This window comes from Octodon degus, unplaced genomic scaffold (assembly GCF_000260255.1).
Source record: "Octodon degus isolate 3935 unplaced genomic scaffold, OctDeg1.0 scaffold00294, whole genome shotgun sequence".
In the NCBI taxonomy this organism is placed as follows: Eukaryota; Metazoa; Chordata; class Mammalia; order Rodentia; family Octodontidae; genus Octodon; species Octodon degus.
The window spans coordinates 135,400-146,507 of record NW_004524870.1 but is presented as its reverse complement, the minus strand read 5'-3'; positions in this window follow the sequence as shown (position 1 = coordinate 146,507).

Here is an 11,108-nt window from a genome sequence, read left to right as displayed (position 1 = left end):
TTTCCCAAACAAAAGTTTAATTTGTGATAGAAGCAATATATATCATTATTAAAATTTGTGAAAATCGAAACTTTAAAAAATTTAAATAAAAGCATAAGTAATCATATCAAAAGGTAACTGTATATTCAGGGTAATTGAAATAATTAAAGTAAGCCTCTTAAAATAAATGTCACTAAGGAAGTGACAGCAAGAATGGCTATGTTCCAGTATTTTTTATTGGATTTATGATATATTATTAAAGAATATGGAAGATACCTTTAGGGAATTCTTTGCTCTCAACATTTTTATTGTATGAAAAACTTGGACAAATACACAATGTGAAAACAATGTGTTGTTTCTTTTTATTGCTTATCTGTCCTCAATCCTTGCATGCTGAGAAGATAATTTCTACAGACTATATTCCTTAAATTCCCTTTCCCTCTACACTCTAGTTGACTTTGGCCAATAAAAGGAAATTAGGAGGCCCAGTGTTAATCTGATACTCTCTAGTGATTTTGCTTTGCCCTTTCATACGCATACATTTTCCTGACAGCTAAATCTGCCAACTGAAGATATCAATGGTTTGTCCAGTCTTCATTTCTCAATATGGCATTAATTAATGACCTAATGGAAGGCTGATGACAAAAAGCAAATTTCGAGAATAAAAACATTTTTCAAACTTTTAAAAAAATTTGCATACATTGCTTTTACCAGCAACTTCATTTATAAATCTGCTTATCCATTCTTACTATAGAAGAAATAGGTACTATGAGATAGTCTATTGTGCTGAAGATCACATTCCATGATTTAAACTGTAATATTTAAATCACTATAAAGTGCTATTTTTTTATGGGGGCCAGGGAGATTGCTCAGTGGAATAAGTGCTTCCCTGGCAAGGGCCTGAGTTCAACCCCCGCTTTTGCAGGAAAAAAAAAAAAGAAAAGAAAAGAAAAAAAAAACAAAAAAAGAAAAAAGAAAGAAACAAATAAAGTGTTATTTTTCATAATAGCACAATATGAAGTTTGAATAATCAAGGAGTAGAGGTGTTAGTGTACATTTTCAATATTACAGAAAATAAATTGCTGAAAGAAATTTTGCTCCTTTCTCCTAAGCCATAGACCATGCACAGATGAATGTCCTTGGATTCAAGGAAGTGCATGTTCCCTAGGTAATAAAACTATATTTTTATTGAAGAGAAAATTGAGCACCCCTTTTGGCCCTTTGAATTTTTCAAGCAAAAAAGGTCCAATAAGAATAGGTAAGGGTTTGCTATTGTAGTGGTTTGTGTCTGGATGTCCCCCAAAGCCTCAAGTGGTCATGGGGTGGGCTTTTAGTGCTTGTGATTAAGTCATGCGCCAATCCTGGGTTATGGGTATGAGTGCTCCAGGCGCCCTAGGGTTGATAGCATGAATGCAACATAAGGGAGGGAGAGAAGCTTGCTCCCTCCTCCACTTCTCCCTCTTTCTCTTTTTGCTGCTTTCTACTGCCATGAACTCTCACCCTCTGCCATCTGCCATTCTGCCTTGGAGACAGCCAATTATGCACTGAAAGCTCCATGTAAACTGTGAGCTAAATAAACCTTTCCTTCCTTAATTCTGGGCATTGGATATCTTGCCTCGGCAAGGAAAGAAAAGTAACCAGGACAACTATACTAGAAAATGACTGCTTCCAACTTGGAGGAAGAAAGCATGCTGCAGCTACTTAGCAGAAAACACATGAACTTCACTGCATTAATTCTTATTTCAAAAACAATAGTCAGGGCCAGCCAAATAGCTCAGTTGATTAAAGCACAATGTCAAAAATTGTTGACCTGAGTCCCCTACAGCTCAACATAATACCAAACACCATGACTTTACTTCTTATACTTCTTTTTATACTTTTCTGATGGATGGTTAAGACCAAGGTAAAGCAAGACCTATCCAACAAGAGTTGTAGCTTTTGGGTCTGATAAGGTCAGTGAAATCCCCTCAGGATTTATCCTGAGATCCTGTACCTCAGATTGTACATCCTTTGACAGTGTCAGTCATGTGGATGAGTCACGGCCATTGCTTGGCTAATGTGCTCTCTGTGAAAGCCTGAGAGAATGTTTTCTCTCCATGTGACTCTCCTTAGGCACACTCTACATCATCGATCACTTTCCTCTTTGGCCCCATAATCTCCTTGATCAGAAACGAGTTACATGATGTTACAGTACAAGTTCTCGTATGTCCTGAGTCTTAGTTGACCTTGGAAGGCTAGGGCCAAAATATTGCCTTTCCTTGCAGCCTTTCTTTTTCTCTAATTTTGGTCTGCAAACTTAGGTTGTTAACCATCCAGAAGATAAGCTTATTGTTATTACCATACAACCTAGGCTGTTAAGCTTAACCTCAATATCTGTCTGAATACCAAACTGTCCTACCAATTTGGTTTGAAACTGTCTCATTGCTATTTGTTTCTCAATAAAATTATGGAAAAAAAGATAAGCCATAAAAAAGAAGGGAGATATCTCAGTAGAATAAGTGCTTGCCTTGCATAAATAAAGGAAAAATTACTATGTTATACTGAAAGAAAAATAAAACAAATTGATACATTTATGAAACAAATGAGAGAGAACAAAATTTAAGATTTCTTGAAAGTATGTGGTAATATTCAGTATCTCCCATTCTACACAACTATATCTGTTAATCTGAGCAACAGATTTGATATTAAAAAAGACATGATATCAAAAAAAAAGCACCTGCAAGCACGCACAGGGTCTGGGTGTTAGATACCAGGGCCTGCCATGTCAGCCCCACCCCTGAGACTGGGACTGGGACTTGGCATGGTGGCCCACACCTGTAATCACAGCACTTGGGAAGCTGCAAATAGGAGAATCACCACAAGTCTGATCTAGAAATGAGACCCTGAACACCTTGTAGCCCCTTCCCTAAAAATACAGAAAACAAAAACAAAAACAATAGTCAATGGGCAGCTACAATAATTTGATATAGAATGAACAACAAAGTGGTAGATGATTCTGTTGGAATGAAGGTTAATTCAGATCCATCAACTAACGCAAAAGTAAGCCCCATCACCAGCAGCTAAGATACTACAAGACAGCAGAGAGCACAGAATATGTGATAAAAGAAAAAGAAGTTGTACTGTCAGTTTAGCCCTCCTGAGTATCTATACAAAGGGGAAATGTTGCAGCTATGCCTTTTGTTATTTGCCTTAAATATCTGGAATATGCTAGTAGGAGCTAATCTTCTTATTAAAGAAGGAAATGGTTGAATTGAAATAAGGCTACTATAATAAATTATGTAATGGACCTTTGTGTTTCCTCTAAGTTCAAAACAGAAATCAGTTATGAAATGATTCATTATCTGACAGTTCCCCATGTCTCCCCTCAATTGGGAGAAAGGCTTATACATGCATTGGTACACACACACACACACACACACACACACACACACACCTCAAGTGGATCTCATCTTCCTCTTTTCTGTACAGTATTGAGTATTCCTTGATACATGGGCTACATGAAACTCTGGAAAGCTAGTAATTTGCCCTCACAAGTGTGGCAACTTTTAAAAATCTTGTAGGAATTTTCATGTCTTCAATATGCAGCTCTCAAGTGAGGGGGAGCTAGAAAGCTGCACAGAGAAGGGTGAAGACCTTACAGTGCTTAATGTGCAGCTTTGCTCTTCACTTCAATGCAAGAATTTGGGAACGAGTGTGAAGACTGCCAAAAATATGTTGGCTTTTGGTTATATTGGTAACTCTATTTTCAGTTGACCTGAGCAAAATACCTGTAACTTTTCAAATGGAATGCATAGAGATATTCAACTCAATGAAAGTTTTGATCATGTCTTTTCACTAAACTTTCACAAAACCTGTTTTTCCCAAAAAAAAGTATGCCGTCCTTTGCAATTATGCCTTATTCATGTGATTGCTTTTTGGCAATGCATACATTTATGAACAACTAATTTCAAGAATGAATCACGAAGAGTGAAATCAGATTCAAAATTTCTAGGATTTTTTTTTTTTTTTTTTTTGTACTGGAGATTGAACTCAGGACCTTGGGCTTGCCAGGCAGGTAAGCCTAGCTAGATTCTAAATCCCTAGCTAGACTCAAAATTTCTCATTAATATCTTAAAACCTCATTAAGAATTCTAACTATTTCCATCAAACTGTATACTGACACATTAGTTTAATGGAAGCAAGTCTAAATATCTCAGTAGCTGTATGTTTCTATTTCCTTTCCTTTTCTTTTCTTTTCTTTTCTTTTTTTTTTTGTGTTTTAGGAAAGAGTCTACAGGGTATTCAGGGTCACACTGCTAGATCTGACTCATAGTGACCCTCCTGTTTACAGCCTCCCAAGAGTTGGGATTACAGGTGCACACCACCACGCGAAGTCTCAACTGCTGTTTCAGCATGCCCCGGGGGCAGGCCCAGTACAGCAGGACTATTTCCAATTTTTAATGTTATGGTAAAAACTATAAAAGATAAAGTTTTGGCATTATATACATCAGCTTCACTTTGTACATGGCTGGTTATGTTTGATACATTACATCAACTTGAGAAGTTTAGGAGTTTAAGAGGTTCAGCAGGGGCCAGTGTCCTAACATTGTGAAAATACTGAGCCTGTGAAAGAGGAAGGCAGTGAAATAATGTGGGTGTGAAGGACCCCCACACACACTCAGGGTGGGTAGGCTGCATACAAAAAAAGGGAAGTGAGGATGGACTGACTGCTGTTTCATTTGAGGAGCTTCGGTCTTTGCCTTCAGCTTCACTGTACTCTCCTCACTTCTGGCACAGACTGTTTAGCTTTGTTATGGGAGTCTTCAGTCTTTCAGTGTAGACTCTTCAGCCTTCATTGTAGATTCTTCAGTGTTCTATTGCAGACTCACTGGCTTCCTGATATGGACTTGAACAGACACTGCAGGGAGCTCCAGACCTTGGCCTGGGCCCTTCATCCTCCTGCATGCAGACACCCTTTGCACTCTTCCTTATCCAACTCTCTGATTGAACATTGTAACTCAATTTTGTAATTTCTAATACACTTGTCTATCTTGTGCTATATCTGTTTCTCTGGCAAACACTGACTAATGTGACCCAAGATGATTATTTTTAACCAGTTGAAACCAATGTGAGCCAGTACGGACACCATGCTGTACCCTTCAGCTGCTGCTTCTTCATCTGTGCTCCAGGAGGCTAAGCTGGAAGACTGTCTCTCCTCTATCACCTTGTCTCTGGTCTCTGATTGGTTTCTGTTTCAGCCAGTGAAAGGGACTCGGAAAGGATATGAATATGAGGAGATTGAATGACCTGTTCATTTTCTTCCTAGTTCAAGCTTTGGCCATGACCAAAATTCTTCCCTTTAAATGAGTCCTTTGCTTCAAGAATAAGAAGGGTGCTGGAGGATGAAGGGTCCAGGCCAAGGTCTGGAGCTCACTGCAGTGTCTGTGAAAGTCCATATCAGGAAGCCAGTGAGTCTGCAACAGAACACTGAAGAATCTACAATGAAGGCTGAAGAGTCTACACTGAAAGACTGAAGACTCCCATAACAAAGCTAAACAGTCTGTGCCAGAAGTGAGGAGAGTACAGTGAAGCTGAAGGCAAAGACCGAAGCTCCTCAAATGAAACAGCAGTCAGTCCATCCTCACTTCCTTTTTTTTGTATGCAGCCTACCCACCCTGAGTGTGTGTGGGGGTCCTTCACACCCACATTATTTCACTGCCTTCCTCTTGCACAGGCTCAGTATTTTCACAATGTTAGGACACTGGCCCCTGCTGAACCTCTTAAACTCCTAAACTTCTCAAGTTGATACAATGTATCAAACAACTATAATAAAAGTGAAAGTTTCCTTCTTTTGTAGCTCATGAAGGCTCTGCTAGCTTTGCTGTTTTGGCTTATTCATTCTATCTTATAGGGGTTTTTTTTTATTTTTTTTTTAACTGAGTAACTGTATTTAGGTTGACCTATTTTCAGCATAGGATGTAGATGACTAGATTATCAAATAGTTGTTCAAAAGATATCAAATCAATAGTATGTGAGATGCTAAGGTCCCCTTGATGCTATCTTTGTCATATTTGTAGTCATTGTTGTCTACATGTTGAAAATAATTTTTGACTGTATTCATAATTATCCTGTCATGATTATTTGACTCATGGGTGTTTAATTGTTTCTTTGGTTTGTCTTCTCCAGACTTAAAGCTATTCCAACTACCCAAGATAAAAATGCCTGGTGTCTACTAAGGCCCTTTAGATATAACCTCTGTAGAGTATCTCTGACTGCTGGTTCACAACTACAACACCTTTCAGCCTGAAGAAGCAAGAGTGGTCATTGCCCATGGTTCCCTTACAGCAGTTCTGGTTACTTCAGATGGGGGAATGTTGTAGGCAGTTGAATTAGATATAAATATTATACGCAGTTAGATAGGGCCAGGCCCTCAAAGAGACAAGGTGGAAGACAAGGTGACTTTGGGACTCGGAAGAGATGGACACACCCATATGGGCCAGACCTCAAGACCAAGACAAAAGAAGAAGCTACATACTTTCCTAGGGATGGGCATCAGAGATTGACATTCTACATAGTTATAAATCACCTTATAAGAGCCCAAATGAGTCACTAACCCAATGTCCAACAGGAAGAGGCAATGTCCTGTAGTCACACCTGCCTGCTATGTGACTAGCTTCCCCATTTGGTCCTGGATTTAATCAATTTTACCTGAGCAGTGCTGTTTGTAGTTTCATTGGTTGACTATAGTTTTGTCCCACCTCATGCCAACCTAAGCAAGTTCCCATGTTCTCCACAACCTTATACACACTTCACTGCATGGTTTTCCTCTATAGAAGTCCCTGGAAGAGATAGCTTCTTGGGAACCACCCACTCGGGGCCCCCTCCTGTCCCTCTCTCAGACAGGAGCTTTCTTTCCCTCAATAAATATATTTTGCTTATGAAAAAAGAAAATCTTAATCCAACTCAGTAAGTTTTTTTGCTTTGTACTATTTTTACTGAAGACAATAGTGTTAATTGGGTTTTTTTCTAATATTTATGTTGTGTCAAAATTTAAAAACAAAAAATACACAAATGAAAATGGTTACACATTCATTATTAATCATGTCCTACAAAACAACTAATATTGAGATAATCATTTAAGTCTTCCCAAAATGTATCATTTCTTTAAAGGATAATTTAAATCACCTACATTTGCGATACAAATACACATACATTGCATATATGCTTCCTTTTTATGTTTTCCTTGTTTTTCTATTCGTATCCTTCCTATTTTAACAAATTTTCAACAAGTGCCTCATTTTTTATCTTTTTAAGTTATGGTCACTTTAATCTTTCATGCTTTGAACAAGAAAGCATCCCAGTTTCAGTACAATTAATAAATATACTTTTGCCTTCAAAACATGCTTTAAACCACAATTTAGCTAGTATCAAAGTTAAAAAATGAAACTAAATTATCTTTTTTGATTGTTGCTATGCAAGATATTCAATTTAGCAAATATCTACACAATTTCCTTTTTGCTTATTTCTTGTTGCTTATTTCTTTGAAAATTAATTAGAGATTTTAACGTAGGTTCATATTTAATGTTAAATTTTTATTATGTGCATTCTTTGAGAGTAATGTTCTTGTTTTTTTTTTTTTCTTTCCTTCTGCTCTTCCTCATCTCTTTCCTCCTCCTCCTTCTCCTCCTCCTTCTCCTTTACCTCCTCCTCCTTGTTCTTCCTACTGGGGACTGATCTCAGGACCTTATGTTTGCCAGGCATGTGCTTATGCCTTTGAGCTATACCCCTTGACTTTGAGCTATGTCCCCAGAACCCTGTTTTCATATACTTTTAAACCTCAACAGTTAGGAATTACTTAGATTGGATTATTTTCCATAGTTTCTGTAGGCTGCTTGTAAGCTTTCTATGCTATTTCTTCTTACCTTGATTTTTTAGGGTTATTTTGGAATTTTTACATAAATTTATTTTAAATTGAGGGAAATTATTTATTATAAAATTCATGTTTTAAAATAGACATTAAAACAAAACAATTCTGACCCAAATGTCTACCCTGATACAGTAATTCTTGCACTGTCAAGTTTTAAAGTTAGTATAGTTGTATGGATAGGAAAAAATTGACCTGTTTGAGAATACAATGTATTCATTTATTTTAGTGGTTGTAAAGTTATTATAATTTTCAGGTTATATTGGTTAATGTATAAAGTTTGAACCTTCAAAATAACAGAAGGTATTGAATAAAATCTGAAAAAAGTTTCTGCTCATCAGGAGAAACACTATCTACTGCTCCTGTGCTACAGTGAATGCTCCTGGATGGTCTTAGTCTTAGAAAATGAAGAAATCTACCTTTCTTCATAGAAAGAGGGATGATGTAGCACAAGCTTCAGGTAAATTATTCTGTTGTATGTCTTAACTTACTCATCTTAACCCAAATATTTTCCACCATTTCTGGTTTGAAAATACAGTTGGAAGACTGTAACAATTGATACATATTTACAGCAATATATAAGTAAGCAGTAATTGATTTTTTTAACTGTTTTTATTTTCATAAGAAGTTGAACTTTCAGTTTGTGTTCAAAATGGGCTTTATTTTGTCATGTTGAGAAAAAAAAACACATAAGATTATTGTTGGGAGCTGCTAAAGCTGGAAATTAATCCTATGTGGGAAGGCAGGATGAGGACTCATTGCCTAAAGCAGTCAAGTTACCTCAGTCTTGAGAAAAACATCCTGTGGAGAGTTGTGGACTATTAACCCCTATGCAACCTTGTGTCTTGCAACTTTCCAAAGATATAACAAAGATAACATAGCATGAGTCTTTTCAAGTCTTTCTTTAACATGTTTTAGTAATAGTTGTCACTGTTAAAGTTATGAGTAGTGTTTACATTAGAAGTTGTATATATATTGATGGAATACCGATAATATCAAATGTTATTGTCTTATAGGCATCTTTGTAGTTTTGAGGTACCTTATTGATCCTATGCAAGAGGAATGAGGGTTATTGTGGTTTTAGGAAACTTAAAATTGTTTTGAAAAAGAAATTATTTAAGACATACAATTTCATGATTTTATGAAAGTCATAGCTAGTATAAGCCTACAAAGGCTACTGTTCTCAGCCCTTCTGAGTTAGGTTTTTGATCATGTTACTTTTGGTCACCATGTTAAACTGAATCTCAGTCTTGAATGTACTTTAAAATTATTCCAACAAAATTCAAATCATGTTTTTGTTTGCATGCTGAGTGCAACCAGGGGAATGCAACCATAGGGCTATGGCTTGGGAATTTATGCTTTCCAAAATGTCTTCCCTTCGGGCTGGGGAGATGGTTCAGTAGAATAAGTACTTCTTGACAAGCGCAAGGGTCTGAGTTCAATCCCTGGTTCTGCCAAAATGTCTCTTCATTTGATTCTAATATAAAATAGTGATTAAAATATTTTATCATTAAATTTTTATTCCAGACTGTCTTTTCCATATAAGATAAATGCCTCACCTAAATTGTTATTCTACTTCTGTGAATCTCTAAGTTTATCATTTCAAGGTTAACTGAGGCTATGATCAAAAATTTTAAATACAACTGAAACAAGTGGAAAGGAAGTTTATGATGATATTTATTTGCATCTCATAAGGTCAAGAGTATAACATTATGTTTTGGGGAGTTCTATTTGATTTGTTTCAATAGAATAAAAGCACTTCAACAAATAAATCTGCCAGGAAACAAAGGGACAGGCTTCAAACTTTTCAATATGCTACAAAACAGCACTTTATTGTTGGTGTCTATTTGATTCCTGAGTATGGTATCTGTCCATTGCTTAGTCATTTGATTTAAAAGTGGTATTGAAAAGCTGTCTGTTTTCCACCAGTGTCAGTTTTCATAGCCAGTAGATGTAACAGAAGAGTTTAACTCCCTAATGCAGTACTTTTATTGCTTCAAAATCTGTGGTTTGATCCTACCATCATAAAGCACTCAAGCATGTAATTAAAAAAGGAAGAAAGATGGAGTAAACAAGATCACAAGGCAAAAATCAGCCCCAAATTTCATCAGATTGAATCACAGCACCTCGTGACATACAGAGTAAACTTTTTCTATGCAGAAATTACTCTTCACCTTTATATTGTCGTTAGCTATTTATTTTTGAAGCGTGATTTAATAATTTAACCTTGGAGAATTTTAAAAAGTGGCAGGAAAAAACCTTTCACAATGTTAGATAACAAGTGATATTGAAAAAATACTGTATACATTTTTATTCACGAATCTGAAATTAAATATTTCTAAAATTATCATTAGCAAAATAAGTGAATTCTTGTGCTCTGATTTAACCAATCTCAAAAACTTCTTTAAAGTATATTTTAGGGCCAACCAAATACCTTGGCGGATTAAAGTGCCTGCAAGCAAGTGCAGGGCCTGCCTGTCCGTCCCATCCCCAGGCAAACTGAGACTGCGACTGAGACTGGGCGTGGTGGCACGCCCTGTAATCCCAGCTCTTGGGAGGCTGTAAACGGGGCTACGAGTCCGATCTGGTAATGAGACCCTGAACACCTTGCAGACCCTTCCCTAAAATACAAATATTAAATAAATAAAGTGTTTTTTACACATTGAAATTCTTCAGTAGAAGTCTCTTGCTGCAGCAATGCGAGTGGAAGCACCAGAACTCATGCTCAGAGCTAGACACTTTGGATTGTTTAAAGAAAACGTCAGACAAACCAGACTTGAGGGAAATCGCGCGCTTTGATAAGGCCAAGCTGGAGAAGACAGGGACTCAGAAGAAGACCACCCTGCCGACCAAAGAGACCACTGAGCAGAACAAGCAGAGATTTCCTAAGAGCCCGGAGGATTCCCGCCTGCGCCATCTCCGAGACCCCCCAGTCACGATGTGGAGGAAGAGCCCCTTGCAAGACGGACACGAGTCGCACTGTGGCTGCCCTGTGCGCCCGGGCACTCCGCGCCCATGAGGGTCTCTGAGGGGACCCTCCAGTCAGACCGCCAAATTCCCCGGCTTGCCCTGGGGTATTATAGAAAATTATTTTGTATGTTGAGTGAAAATAAAACACAATGTGTGGTTAAAAAGAAGAAAGAAAGAAGAAAGAAAGAAAGAAAGAAAGAAAGAAAGAAAGAAAGAAAGAAAGGAGAAAGAAAGAAGAAAGAAAGAAAGAAAGAAG